General features: G+C 37.4%; 1 long non-coding RNA gene across 1 annotated transcript; it reads right to left on the bottom strand.

Annotated features, from left to right (window-relative positions):
* Positions 1 to 761: 761 nt before the first annotated feature.
* Positions 762 to 14,926, bottom strand: LOC150069378 (uncharacterized). The gene is made up of 3 exons (XR_016535447.1): positions 14,861 to 14,926; positions 2,281 to 2,333; positions 762 to 1,298 (listed from the first exon to the last, which is right to left on the bottom strand). It is a non-coding gene; the product is annotated as an uncharacterized LOC150069378 (long non-coding RNA).
* Between the last annotated feature and the right edge of the window lie 267 nt (positions 14,927 to 15,193).

The following is a 15,193-nucleotide window of genomic DNA, read 5'->3' as shown; positions in this document are numbered from 1 at the left end:
AACCTATTGTTCTCAATCTAACCTAATTCACTCAACCTCAGCAGGCCTCGGGAGACAAGGTTTCAGGATAGATAGAAACAGCATGGCCTGCAGTGTTCAAGTCAGTAGGGGTGAGAGAAAAAGAAAGGAGAAGTGAAAGAATCAGATTTTAGCGGATAGGCAGGAAGATTCACAGCTTCCTGAAAGCAAGCAGGGAAATTGTCCTCTGCCACCAATGCCACATGTTCCCTCCTCAGTTTCCATACCTGTCATTGCCTTAAGAAAGAAATGTTTTACCTGTACTTGTTGACACCCTTGTGGGAGTGGGTTAGTTTTGCCACTCTTGTAACTATAAATTCTTCATTTTCAAAATGAGCATGAAGATGAATGCCATATGTGCGTTCTTTTCCTGTTAACAAGTAAAAGTCTATTCCCATTTTATTCTATTTCTCCAAATAGAGTGAAGTCTTAGCCTGCTTTTTCACATTTCACATTTAGTTTTGGAGTAGCTAAGCATGGCGTTAAAGAAAGTGAATTTTTACAATTAGCAGAAGGATTCTAATGGTGATGAAGAGATATTCCCCTCTCCTGAAGTCACAAGATAGAGACAGCTTTCTGCATCATAAAGTACATTCAAATAGTCTGATTTGATAAGGTATTAAATTGAGAACGTTTACAAGAATACTAATCTGGTTTCTTGTGCAAGGAGGCAACCTGTGTGAATATTCATAACTGCCACCAGCTTGTTCTGTTCTCTTTGCTAATATAAATTTGTCCTTGGATGTGTCATTGAAAGAGAAGAGTGTTCTGAGATTACTGAAGACTTTAAAGATTGCTGCCATCCTCTCTGATAATAACTCAGGGTTATCTTTCCTGATCTGGTGTTATAATTGACACTTCAGCATTATTATATAACCTGAATGCTTACAATATTAGTAGGTCATGCCTGAAAAGACTCACTGACACTTGGCTTTTTATTTACATAGGCATGATAAAATAGTTAAACCCCATGAAAGAAGCTCTTCCTTTTATAACAGAGACTTAGTCCAGCCAATTTACCAAGAATAGTGCCCATAATACTAGGACAGGTGGCTCATATTGTAATCCAATTTAGAAGATGGAGTTTAGGAAGATCATGGTGTGAGGCCAGACCAATAAAAAGTTCCCATGATTCCATCTCAGCCAATTAAACAAAAATAAACTGCAGACATGTAAACAGGAAGAATGTGGTTCTGTCTAACCCATGCATAAATATACCAGACTTTATTCAGCTCCACACATCAGTGTCTTCTGACTTGAAATATCCTTCTCCGTTTATCCTAGTATGACAGCATATAAAAGGGGGAAAGGGGAGGGTTGAGAAGCCCTGAAATTATGGACTTTTGTGTAAATGACTGCAACAAGATACTACTCTTAAGAACAATGAGTTATTTGTAAGTATTTGTCCATGCTGTGAACCACAACCTAAGATTTGACAACTATCAAAGAGTCAGAGTTATATAGACACATTTCCTAACAATAAAATAAGAATTCAAATTTAAAGGGTGTTTGCTTTTTTTCTTTTTCTGTTTCTTAGGGAGAGAAAAGAGGGGTTCAGAAAGGGAGGGAGGCAAGGTGGGTAAATGTAATTATGGTATTCAGAAATACTATGTGGAAAATGAGCTATGTGACTTGTATGCAGGAACAGGAGAGGGAAATTAGCAAAAAGTGAAATGGAAGCCCCTCCATACAACACCTTAATAATAATAAAAGCGGGGCATAGTGGTTCATGCCTGTAATCCTAGCCAGTCAGGAGGCTGAGATCTGAGGATCGTGGTTCAAAGCCAGCCCAGGCTCGAAAGAACCTGAGACCCTTATCTCCAATTAACCATTAGAAAAATGGGAAGTGGCACTGTGGCTCAAGGGTAGGGTGGTAGCCTTGAGCTGAAGAGCTAGTCCAGCATCTAGGCCCAGAGTTCAAGCCCCCCCCCCACAAAATAATAATGAAATGATTTTATTCTTAAATATTATTATTGTAAGAGCATATTTTTAAAGTAATCTATTAATAAATTAAAACAACAAAAAAAGGAGCCAGGCATTGGTGGCACATGCCTGTAACCTTAACTACTCAGGAGGCTGAAATCTGAAGATCATGGTCCAAAGCATACAGAAGACTTTGTGAGACTCCAGTTAACCCCTAGAAAACCAGAAGCAGCACTGTGGCTCAAAGTGGTAGAGCACTAGCCTTTGAGCAAAAGTTCAAGCCCCAAGTTGAAGCCCTTTAACAGAGAAAACTAAAAGTTTAAATTCAAAGGATTTCACCTTCTGGTAGATTAAAGTTGAATGACACTTGGAAACTTCGAAGCCTTTGGTGCCTATATTAAAAAGGAAAAAGAATCAACTACATTGAATATCAATTATTAGAAGTTAGAAAATACGCATGAATATGCAAAAATAGAAAAATAACTGGGTTCAACAGAAAAATTGGTAAGGCTAAAGTTAATCCTTCATATTGTCAGCTTTCTAGAGCACTGGTTAACAGCTGAGGGCACTTTTGCTCTTTCTCCGTGCATCCTCTCTCCCTCTTTCCCCAGACATTTGGTCGTATCTAGAGACATTTTGTGCCTAAAGATAAAACCCATGGTGGAGACATGTAAGAATCCTGCTAACCATCACACATGACACAAGATAGTCCTCACAACAAATAATCACCTGACTCAAAATTGAAGATGCCTGTGAAGAAGTTTTATAAAGTGTTTTTAAGTTCCTACCCTAGAGAAAAATTCCTCCTTTATAAGAATTCCTACTTTATGAGAATGTTCAAATATCAGTATTCATAAAAACAGACACTACAAACAGCCTAATTGTTCTAAAGTTCCAAAATTAGCACTGTAGACTGTGAAGTTACGAGTACAAAGGAGTTCTCCACACACTGGGCTAATCCATCTAACATTAGCCTGGTTTTCACAAAACTAGGCCAAGTCTTTAAAGGCCAGGTGCCCCCGCCTCCATGCTGAGATTTTGATTTAAGAAAACACAGTGCTAGCTGGGTATGGTGGTTCACACCTATAATCCTAGCTACTTAGGAGGCTGAGATCTGAAGATCACAGTCGAAGGCAGCTTTGGGCAGGAAAGTCTGTGAGATTCTTATTTGCAATAAACTCTTTTTTTTTTTTAAGCCAGCAGTGGCCCAGTGGCTCAAGTAGTAGAGTACTTGCACTGAGCAAAAGAAGTTCAGTGACAGTGCCCAGGCCAAGAGTTCAAACCCCGGGGGTGGAAAAAGAGAAGAAGGAAGGAAGGAAGAAAGGAAGGAAGGAAGGAAGGAAGGAAGGAAGGAAGGAAGGAAGGAAGGAAGGAAGGAAGGAAAGAAGGAAGGAAGGAAGGAAGAAGACAATGCCATTAACTGCAAAATGTGCATCAACTGGACTACCTTGTCAAGCCATGTATAGCAATTTTCACTTCATTCTCTATCTATAATTTTCCACTTAGATGCACCTCTAATCTTTTTGTTTAATCTTCTTTTCATTTTCTCACAGCCCACCTTTGTTATTGTTTTCCTTATAATTATTATTAATATAATATTATAGGGGGCAGCACTGGAGTTTGAGCTCCAATTGAAGATCTTGGATTGGAAAGTAAGTGTTCTGTCACTGAACCATATCTCCAGTCCTGTTCTCCCCTTAGAAATCCTTGATCACTTTTATTGTAGCCACAATAATCGCAATCTCTGCCCTCAAGAAGTTCCATACAGGCCCATCCAGTATGTCCTTTGGCCCATAAAGTCAAAGGAGAAAATGACAAAATGTCCTTCAGTAATGACAGTCAGAACGGTTGCATTTTCTCTGATGTGATTGGGGTATCTCTTCCTTGTTAATTTATGGCCCTAACGTGACAAAAAGAAACACTGGACATGAACCCTCTCAGGACTTTTGATTCATGATATTCCCAGATTCACCATGCTCAGGTGGCTCTACAGTATACAGTAAAATTAAGTTTAAGTGTTGGCATCATGTCCTGACCATTTTACTTGGCTGCTGCTTATCAATAGTGGTGACACGGAAGTGATTTAATTTTATGTCTAGAAAATTTTATTGGCCTCATTTCTACCTAGGGTGATTAAACAAATAAAGATAATTGGTCCAACAAAGATTTTTAAAACCTGGTAATCACTTGTCATTAGCAGATAAGTCATACAATTCACATATATTACTGTCTCATCTACTTCCTCTCAATTTGGGTAATATTGTACTCTAATCAGAGGAATTAAAAGCTTACTCAATTATGAAAGAATGTCTCATAACGTTGACAGACAAAAAAGCTATCCACGCAAGCATTTTGCTTAATGGCACTTTCTTGCTTTCACGATACTGGCAAAGACTTACTCTTTGTACTTTGCAAGAGCTTTGTGACAAAGTAAACTTTGCTTAAAAATCATATGGATGTACTGGCTTGTCAAATCTTTGGCCGATGTCTCCCCCTTTCTGTACAGAAGTAAATTTTGCTCACCAAGACAGTTATTTCTGTACATATTGTTGTGACTCCAGTGGTTCTTGGAGAACTTATTTATAACAATTTCAGAGCGCACCTGGCATCTGTCCATCCAGGAGAGGTACTCAGGAGCACTGTCCCTAAGGGAGACGGGTTCCTTTGCCTTGTTGCAGTGTCCCTGGGCTTTTGGGTGACCAACGCCCTTTAACTGGAAATCCATCCGAGGCCTAAATTCTCACAGCCACACTGGGAAAGAGTCCCAGTAAGTATCAAGGCGACTAAGCAATTTCCTGTGTGAACCAAGGCAAGAAACACCAATATGACTGATTGGTGGTTGGGGAGGTAGAACATTTTTTGCGAGGCATCTCCAGGTTTCGCTGTTCAAGAAATCCCTAGTAAAGGGGATTGATACAGGGTTGTGCAAGAAACCTCCAGGAAAGAGGATTGAGCACAACAGCGGGGCACCAGAAATCCCCAATAAGGAGAGTGCACCCTAAGTCTGGGAAATTGGTCATCTAGTTCGCATCTTATCTCCATTCTTGGGAAATTGAACCCTGAGCTGACAAGACATCCCCAGGTTTTTCTGTACAAGAAATCACCAGTACCAAGGATTTAGTGTTGGGTTGTGCAAGAAATCTCCCCGTTGAGCACAACAGAGATGTACAAGAAAATCCCCTTTGGTATCAATGTGCGAGAAGTAATGTACCTACTATCTGACTAATGTAACTGTAACTCCTCTATACATTATCCCCATAATAAATTTAAAAAATTATAACCCTGTCCCACAAAAAGAAAATCCCCTTTAAGGGAGAACTTAGAAATGGAAACCAGCCCAAGAAGGGGAGTACAATTCTAGGCCTCAAGGAAACAAAGGCAGAGCTAAGAAGGCTCTTTTGGACATTTCCCAGTTACTCCATTGAGATAAATGTTGATGCAAAGTTGAACTCTCTATCTTTTTTTAAAAAAAATCAGGTTAAATATGTTAAGTAGCACATTCACTTGGGCATAACCCTGGAGGCCAATCAATTGGAATCACCCTATGTAAATATACCTTTCTCTCTCAAACTAGCCAATCACGAACAGAATGTGAACCTGAGTTCAGCCAATCTGAGTAGAGGGGATTAGTATTGGAATGGACTGCCTACTCAGTGTGCTTGTTTGCCAGATTTTTGGCTGATGGCTTATTCCTCTGCTCAGAAGTAAAAATTGCCTCCGTGAGGAGACCGAGGAGGAGGAAGAGGAGTAGGAGGAGGAGGAAGAGGAGGAGGAGGAGGACTCAAGAGACTGAGATCTGAGGATCAAGGTTTGAAGCAGGAAAATCTATTAGACTGTTATTTCTAATTACTCAGAAAAAAGCGAGAAGTAGAGTTGTAGCTTACGTAGTAGAGTGTTCGATTTGAGCACAATAGCTAAGAGCTCAGAGACTATGCCCAGGCCCTGAGTTGAAGCCCCATGACTGGAACTAACAATAACAATAGTAATGCAGAATAGTTCCTGTTACATCATAGGAAAAAAAAAAAGATGTTCCAAAGAAAAGCAAAAATAAAGGCCTTCCTGAAATTTGAGATGAGTCTGCTCTCTCCAAAACCAAATACACTCACCTTAAATCATTAAATTATTTCAGTGGTTATCTGGGCTTTAGTAATTGGGTCATGGTTTGTTTATAATAGCTTGTGCTTTCATCTCTAATATGGAAAAAAGTAAGTCAACAAAACAACATAAACATCTGTTGGATGTGATAAAAATGTCTAGGGAATAAATTATGCTTAATATTATTTTCCTCACCCTTTTTGTTGTGTTGTGAAGGTGACTTGTCACTGAACAGTTGTTGCACAATGTATTTATCATGTTGCATGAAAAGTGAAAGATTATACAAAGCATGTAACTGTACTCTGTGTGTTAGGAACAGATTTTATGTGAATAGGGCCAACAAAAAATTCGTACTAAATGCTTGCCTAGCATTCATGAAGCCCTAGGTTCAATTGCTCTGTACCACATAACAGCAAAAGAAAAGAGTTTAGTCTTCTGCTTGTTTGCTCTATGGAACCCATTTTTTGTAACAAAATGTCACAGGCATAGAGTTAATTTGAGATTTTAACAAAAGCATAGAATTGATGAATTATATAAAGAAGATATGTATTAAATTATAATTTGTCGGAATACTTGTTTTTTGTTAAATTATATTATTTGATTAAATTATATTAATATTATTTTATTTTATACCAAATTTATATTCAAAGACACTGCTTTTGCAAATATGCTTCATTTACTTTTTGCCTAAAGCCTTTGAATGCTTGAAAATAATTAGCATATTATAAAACTATTCCTTTCAAACTCTAGAAGTGTTAGAAGTATCGAGTTGGAAATGTTAGAGGTATAAGAATTGTGTTATTTAGTCAATTATTTTATTTGAGTAAAATCTTTATAAACTAAATTATTTTTAAAAATTCCTTCTAAAAAGTTTACACCAGTTCTGAACTATTGTAGCTTACTTACCATAGAGGGAAGCAGTTGGTATGACATTTTCTGTTTATTTTTGTGTACTTCTGAGAGAATTTAGAAAGGCACTGTGGTACAACCATCAGACCTGAGACACTGTATCCTGTCACCCCCAGAACTCTCAAGGGTATTGTGAGGTCTCTCTAGGATATGCTTCATTCAAAGCAAAGGGTTTGTCATTTTTCTGACAACCTGATAAACCCAAGAGAGAGAGAAAGAAAAAAAAAGCCTTTCAGTTTGCTCTATATCAAAATTCAGTTTCATTTCCAAAACATGTTTGACTTAAGTCAAACTACATGTTGCCTATTGTATAGATTCTTAATTTCTTGTTTCCTGGCTAGAATATTTAAAGGTCAAGGATTTTATGTTTGACAAGTGTTAAGCCAGCATTCTATTTTCTAAGGTATATGTTAAATAGCTTGCATACAGTTGTAACAGTTAAAGGAAGGGTCTGAGAGTTTCCTTTTTAAGCTATAAATCTCTTTGGCCAGTTCACAGAGTTTTCTAGTATATTACAGAAGAATCTTTTCCTCCATGGTTTCCCAACTTGTCCACCTGCTGCTGCTGTGAGAATTGACCTAGGCAATTTGTTCAGAGGAGATGATCATGACTGATGACCTATAACTATAATGTAATTTCTTTTAAGAGTTTTGCCAATCCAAGGTCTGATGCTAACTCATTGATGCTGTTAGAAAAATCTGGCGATAACTGAGAAAACCACAAATGTGGCAGTGAGTTTGGAAAGGAAAAGGCAGAGAAAGAAAAAGTATCTAAGAAACATAGTGGTATGATAGTAGAATGGAGATCCATGTCTAAATACTTCTAAAGAAACACAGAATAGAATTCATATAGAGTAAGTAAGTAGAGTAGAGCTATGCTGTGAAAAAGCTGGATGATACTATGAAGCCTAGATCATTTATCCATTCAGTAGATGAACATTTTTTTTTTTTTTGGCCCCTTTCTCTTTCTGGCCCCGCTCGCTCCGGCCCTGCTCGCTCCGGCCCGGCTAGGCCCCCTTTCTAGCTCAGGCCCCGCTCGCTCCGGCCCGGCCAGCTCTCGCTTGCTCCTGGCTCTGCTCGCTCCGGCCCCTTCTCGCTCTGGCCCTGCTCGCTCCGGCCCCTTCTCGCTCTGGCCCCGCTCGCTCCGGCCTCGCTGGCTCTGGCTCGGCTCGCTCCCGCACGCTCGCTCCGGCCACCACTCGGTTGGGCTCTGTTCACTTCAGCTCAGCTCGCTTCTTTCGCTCTCTGTCGCCGTCGCAGTCTTGTCTCTGCCACTTTTCCGGTTTGGTTGTGTCTCGTCTCTGCCACTTCCGGCTTGGTTGTGTATGTGGGATACCGAGGAATCGAACCTGGGTCTTTGTGCATGCTAGTCAAGCACTTTAACCGCTAGGCCAAACTCCCGGGCCCTAGATGAACATTTTTACTGATGATAATTCTTTCTGTAGCCAAATAGCAGCTAAATAACAGATAACACAATTATGCAGTAATAAATACGGGTTTACATTTTAATGGACAACTTAGTATTAATAGTAGAATACATGAGAAGGGGAAATTGTGAAAGAATGAAAACGATGTCAATTTAATTGTAAATAATGGAATTATGTTAAATATCTTCATACCCATGTTCATAAAACATAGAATTGGTTAAAGATTTTTCTCTTCTTTGAGTCACTAGTATATGATCATTTTCTTATGACTTCTTCAATCAAAAAGGGAACCTAACAACTACAAAGGAAATAGTGGATGCACTACAGAGTACCTGCATTTTAATGCTTCACAATCTAAAACAATTGTTACTCTGTATTTTTCTCATTTCATACGATCTGGGTATTTAAACTTTCCATTCAATCAGTACACATGATATGCTAGCTGTGATCACACTAACCTTTTGGAATGCAACTCTGCTTAAAAGAATGTAGTAAAAAGTACCAAGCTATTTTTGTGATAGAAATCGAAGAGTAGGTTTTAATGGGCAACCTTGTTCTGGTGAAAAATATAATTATTCTGATTTCAATTAGAAATAAGGGATTGCAGAGTGCTATTTATTTTCATTTGTATAGCCAGCAATTATTTCACACAGAGGTCACTGAACCAGCTGTAATATGTTAATTATGCACATTTTTAAATAGAATTTGTGAGAAAACAACACCAGTGTTTCATAATAAGACCTACATTTCTCATGTAATTACCTTGATTTTCAGTGTCCTGTACAGCCTTCACGTTGGCTTTTACCTCCAAATCTCACTCTTCTATTTTAGATCCTAATTTTGATTACCTGATCTAATCTATCTCATATTAAGATAGAAAAATGACTTTTAAATAAGTATGAAAACAACAGATGGTTAGATCACCATCTACCTTTATAAACAACTGTTGAAGGGTGATACTGATGAAAATGCATTGTATTCATAAACTGCTCTGTTATATGGCACTACCTTTATACAACTACTCAAAATAAGTTAAAAATACATAAATTTCATTTGTCATAATCAGTAGAAACCTTGGCCTCTCCTAGCAAAGATTTACAATAGAACAAAACCTAGATTCATAAGGCCATATAGTATGACATTAAATGAAAGGACCTCCAAGACATAGAAACAAAAGCCATAAAACGAGTGATTGTTGTCCTTAATGTACTATGTTATGTCTCATCTCTTTTGCTGTCTCATATTGTTACAGTATTTCACCTTGTTGTCTGATATATTGGATATATGCGTATTTGGTTATTTGAACTCGGATAGGGAAGGGAGGGGTGGGGGTAGGGGAGAGAAATGAGGACCAAGACATGAGAAAGGGTATCAATGTTTGTGAAGTAATGCTCCTTCTATCTGGGAATATAATGTAACCATTCTATTAACTACAATAAAAAATATATGGAAAAAAGACTAAAAAATATATAAATTAAAAAATCTAAATAATAAAAATTGTATTTTAAAATGAAATTATTTTGTTTGCAGTAGTATGCTTTTTAACTTACCATTGAACAAATCTTCATGCTTTTAAATTTTTACATATTTATAATTAAATCAGAATATAATTTCAAATGACCAGGATTGAGAAAATTTTTTTAAAAAGATCAGTGTTTTAAATGTCAATTTGATATTTTCTCACTCTGTTTTGGAGTTTTCCATAGCTATACTTCTCAATGGATTCTTGCTAGTGCAGATTAGGTTATAAATCAAATGAGTGCGAATGAAGTATCCATTTAATGATGCTAAATTTCGAATAAAATTGTAATTTTTAGCAAGAAGTCATCTCTCTATAAAAATGTCGTAGCTTTAATTATAGTTGTAAGAAATGAACTTTGGGCTGTGTGGGTTGAAATTTGTTCATATCCAATTGCCGTAAACATTGTTTCTTTTATGATGAAACTTGCAACTGTATAATTCAAAAATATAACCAGAATGTCTAATATCTTTCTGAAGAAGCAACTGGTCAGAATAAATAATATTCTCTGCATATGGCTCTTGATAAAGCTTCTAAATATGTTTTGAAGCAAAATTACTTTGAGTAAGTGTCATCAGTTGTAAAAGTTTATCTAGAATTTGCTGAAGTCTGGCTTTAAGTTTAGAATGTGTAGTGTCCCAATTAATATATTTGATTTCCATGAAAAATAAAGACATATTTCAGTAATGCTTTATGTTTGTAGTAGGAAAGTTTGCATCTAAGGAAACTTTGGTGTTAAGGAATGTATAATGACATACAATCTTCAGATAACCTATATTTTTGACAGAAAATATAAACAAGAGCAAACTTCTGAAAAGATGCATCCAATATAAGTATTATATTATTTATAGGAAAATGAGTTGCCATTTTCCCCATTCATTGGTGTGCTATTACTTTGATGAGATTCATTATAAACATCGCAAAGTAGAATAAATGACAAGTTGAAAAAGACCTGTCACTGTGTTCTGTCATATTATTTTTGTGGTTGTTATTTTATTTTACAGTCCATCTTTGTAATCTTGGATCCCAATCCTGGGATATAGTAAGTATTTCCCTGTAAATTCATGTTATTTTTTAGACAAGGTTTGGGTGACTCTATGCAATAATCATCACCACAGCCTATTACTGGTTTTAAGGGTCAAGAAAGGAAACTATCCACAATAATCCATCAATAGGACTCTTGTGCTTCTGCAAGCAAACACAGCAACTGAAAACAAATTGAAGAGGATGGCGAAGGGCATATTGACTAAATAAAACTGAGTCCTATTTCACACACACACACACACACACACACACACACACACACACACACACCAATTACTGGCTTTCTGAGAAGCTATAAAGTTCTATGGAGGAGAATAAATAATTTAATAAAATATGTAAATCAGTAGCTGAGAAAATGAAATATCTTGTGAGGGGATCGGAGGAAACTTCCCAAAGAGGGGACCTACATTGACAGAATGCATGGGAAAGAAAAACTAGTCAGTGGGCTGCATCCAAGGAGAAGGCACAGGGGCAGGGTTTACTGAGGCTGGTGAGTTGGCCAAGGCCAGGCTATGGGGCGCCTGAAGAATACCATACTAATGACTCCCATGGGCTTTCAATCACCTCGGTCAGTATGCTCACCCCTCCACATGTGCCATTTGTATTGAATCCCTTCATTGGAAAATGTGGCCCAACAATCAAGAATTGCTTCCCCTTCTCCAGGCCTTGCTAGCTCACACCTTGGATCCTAGATACTCAGGAGACAGTATGCAAGGAGGATCATGAAGCCCAGCCTAGACAGAAAAGTCAGAAAGACTCCATCCCTTAAATACCCAGTAAAATACATGGCTGGAAGCATGGTTTTAGTGGTAGATAGTCTTAGAAGCAAGCATGATGACCTCAATTCAAACCTCAGCACCAAAAAAATAAAAACTAAAGAATTGATTGATTCCTAAGTCTGCTTTCCATTGAGTGCATGACAAGGGAATTCTGCCTTTAAAATGGGGAGCAGAGGATTATCTGAGAAGGTCTGGGAAGGCCCTGTTGTTAGCTCTCCCTGTGATGAACTATAAACCCATTGTGAATAATAGGAGAAAATTTCAACAGTGATGTTGTGTGACAATCTGACTTCACATTCATTCAGAAATTCTAAATGTCAGAAGTAACCAAGAAAATCATGAAGAAGAAGAAAAAGCAGACATCAAGACTACTATAATGACAGCTAAATGGCTCATGGCTAAATGGCTCTTACCTACACAGGAGGCTGAGATATGAGACTCCCAGTTTGGAACCTGCTCAGGCAAACAAATCCATGAGATTCTTGCTTCCATTTAACCATCAAGAAGGATTGGGAGAGGGGTGGGGGGACAGAAAGAGGGACAAAAACATGAGAAGGGCCATCAATGTGTGAGAAGTAATGTACCTACTATCTGGTGAATGCAACTGTAACCCCTCTATACATTACCCCAACAATAAAAAAAGAAGCCAGAAGTGGGGGCATAGCTTAAATGGTAAAGTACCAACTGTGAGTGGAAGAAGGCAAGCAAGAACTTGAAGCCATAAGTTTAAGCCCCCACTTGGTATTGACATGGGGATGGATATTTTATATATATATATATATATACATATATATATGTGTGTGTGTGTGTGTGTGTGTGTGTGTGTATGCATGTGTGTGTTTGCATATCAGTGAAACAGGACACAGGATCCATTCTTTTTTTCCTTTTTTCATATATTTTTTATTGTAATTAATAGAAGGGTTACACTATATTCATCAGATAGAAGGTATATTACTTCACAAATATTGATACCCTTTCTCATGTCCTGTTCCCCATTTCCTTCCCCCCCTCCCTCCACAACATCCATTCTTTTATTTAGCTTTCTGAACTAACTTTAGATTTACAGAAAAGTTGAAAAACTGGCTTTCTCTAGTGTAGCTATGATTGATTTTTTTAAGAAATTTTGAATGTGATTTCAAAAATTGCTATAACTCAATTTATGTTGTAATTTTTTCTGTTACCTGTGACCTTGCAGACATTTCTTTGTGTTTATTAACTAATTATATTTTCTTCTGACTTGTAAATTTTCTTTCCCTAATAATTTTTCCCTCATTGGAATTTTGGTGTTCTCTTGTAGAATCATCTGAGCTTTTATATTTAAATGCCTTAACTAGTTGCACTTGTAAAACTTCCAGTTCATTACCACGACTTTGTTAAAATAGGTTTTCATGAAGTATTTAAGAGTGAATTGATAGGCTGAGAGATACTTTGCTGAGAATTATCCAACTTTAGGGAATATTTTGTGAATTCTGAGCAGGGCCAGCAACCATTTGTAGTCAAGTTAAGTCACCATAGGACAGGCCTGCCTGTTGCTATTGTTGTAAAAAAAAAAAAAAAAAAAGAATAAACTCAAACCCCAAACTACCAGCAGCTGGGATGCTAATATGATACCATTGTAATATTTTTGTGTGATCAAGAAACTGCTCAAAAGCCCATTTAAAAAGTATATCTTAAGTGATAGCATCAGTTGGGGTATATGAGTTGCTATGGAAATCCATTTGAAGGATAATAGAAAAATTATTCCTTTCTTTATGACTTTTATGAAGGGACATAAGTGTGGCATTAAAACTGAAGAAAGAATAGGAGGAGTTCCTTGAGTTCTGTGCATTTTCCCCTGTTCTGAAGCTTGTGGCTTCACTCTGCTGATTTGTTTCCTTTGCAGTGTAGAAGCTTTTCAGTTTGGTGTAAGCCTATTTGCCTACATATACTTTCGCTTTCTGTGATTCCGGGATCTTGGTTTGTGTGTGTGTGTGTGTGTGTGTGTGTGTGTGTGTGTGTGTGTGTGTGTACGCGCACACATGTGCATGTGTGTATACTGTGTTTTCTTACAAAATTCAAAGTGTTTTCTGATTTTTTTTTGTCAAGTATATCATTGGCATTTTGGTAGGAATCTTAAGTATTTGTATAACTGGTAGTTTGAAAGCCATTTGAAAGGTCCTATTGGCATTTTATAGATAATAGTTCATAGAGTGAGGTTGGCAGCATGGCTCAGTTGATAGAGCACTAGTCAATGAGCAAAAATGTCAGGTCTCCAGTTCAAGTTCTGGTCTCAGACCTAAAAAGAGAAACAAAATACATTTAAAGAAATGGAAACAAGAGCTGGGAGTTTGGCCTAGTGGTTAAAGTGCTTGCCTAGCATGCATGAAGACCCGGGTTCGATTCCTCCGTACCACATACATAGAAAAAAGCTGGAAGTGGTGCTGAGGCTCAAGTGGTAGAGCTCTAGCCTTGAGAAAGTCCAAGGACAGTGCTCAGGCCCTGAGCTCAAGCCCAGGACTGGCAAAAAAAAAAAAAAAAAAAAAAAAAAAAAAAAGAAATGGAAACAAGAGGTTTTTTTTTGTTGTTATTGTTGTTATTTTGCTTTTTTTTTTCTTGTTTGTTTTCTCCTTCGTCAGTGTTCTTGATTTCTTCACCTTATACTTTATCTGTTTTGGGGAGGATAAGAGGAAGTACAGAAAGGTGGGACACAGGGAGATCTAATGCAGCAGTGATACTTGCTAGACACTATGTTGAGAATGAACTAGACAATTTGTCGGGGAAGGGGGCAAAGAAGGAAAAACCAGGAGAAAACAAGGGGTAACACTGATTTTAAAAAAAAGAAATGTACTTATTACCTGATTTATACAGCTTAACTCCTCTTCACATCACCTTTACAATAAAAAAGGTGGGAACAAATATGTGGAACATGCTTAGTTTTTAATTGTATAATTATATCTTGTATGTCATACATTATATAATAACTGATGTCATCTGTCCATACATAATATTTTAAAACTATTACATTTTAAGCATTAAATACCTTTGACTAGGAGAGATCATGGGAAGGGGTCACATTGTCCAAAAAGAATTATACTCACTACCTATAAGTCCTCTTACATCACCTTTACAATGAAATTACAAAAAAAAAAAAAAAACCTTAGAAAATACCTTTGGCTTCCAATTTGAATCAACTATGCATATCTTTTTTCTGAGTGACTCCTCTTGGTGAAGAACAACATTCTGTCCATTGTATAGGTCAGAACATTAGAAGTGGAATGGATCTCAGAGAACTCCTTGGAGATGAGGAGATAAAGACTGGATTCCAGTTTGCAAGAGTTCCCACGTGGTGCTTAGCCAACATCTTCCACCCATCAGTTCTTCCTTCCTAAGGACTTTTCCCAATGTACCAGTCAGACCACTGATGGAAAACTTTACTCTCTGTCCACTTAGTTTTAATGATGTCAATTTCTCTTTTCAAGCAGAAGACACTAGCTTGGTTTT

Source organism: Megascapheus bottae, chromosome 1, assembly GCF_031878675.1.
Source record: "Megascapheus bottae isolate mThoBot1 chromosome 1, mThoBot2.hap1, whole genome shotgun sequence".
Classification (NCBI taxonomy): Eukaryota; Metazoa; Chordata; class Mammalia; order Rodentia; family Geomyidae; genus Megascapheus; species Megascapheus bottae.
Note: the sequence above shows the minus strand (reverse complement) of the source record. Positions and strands in the feature narration are given on the sequence as shown.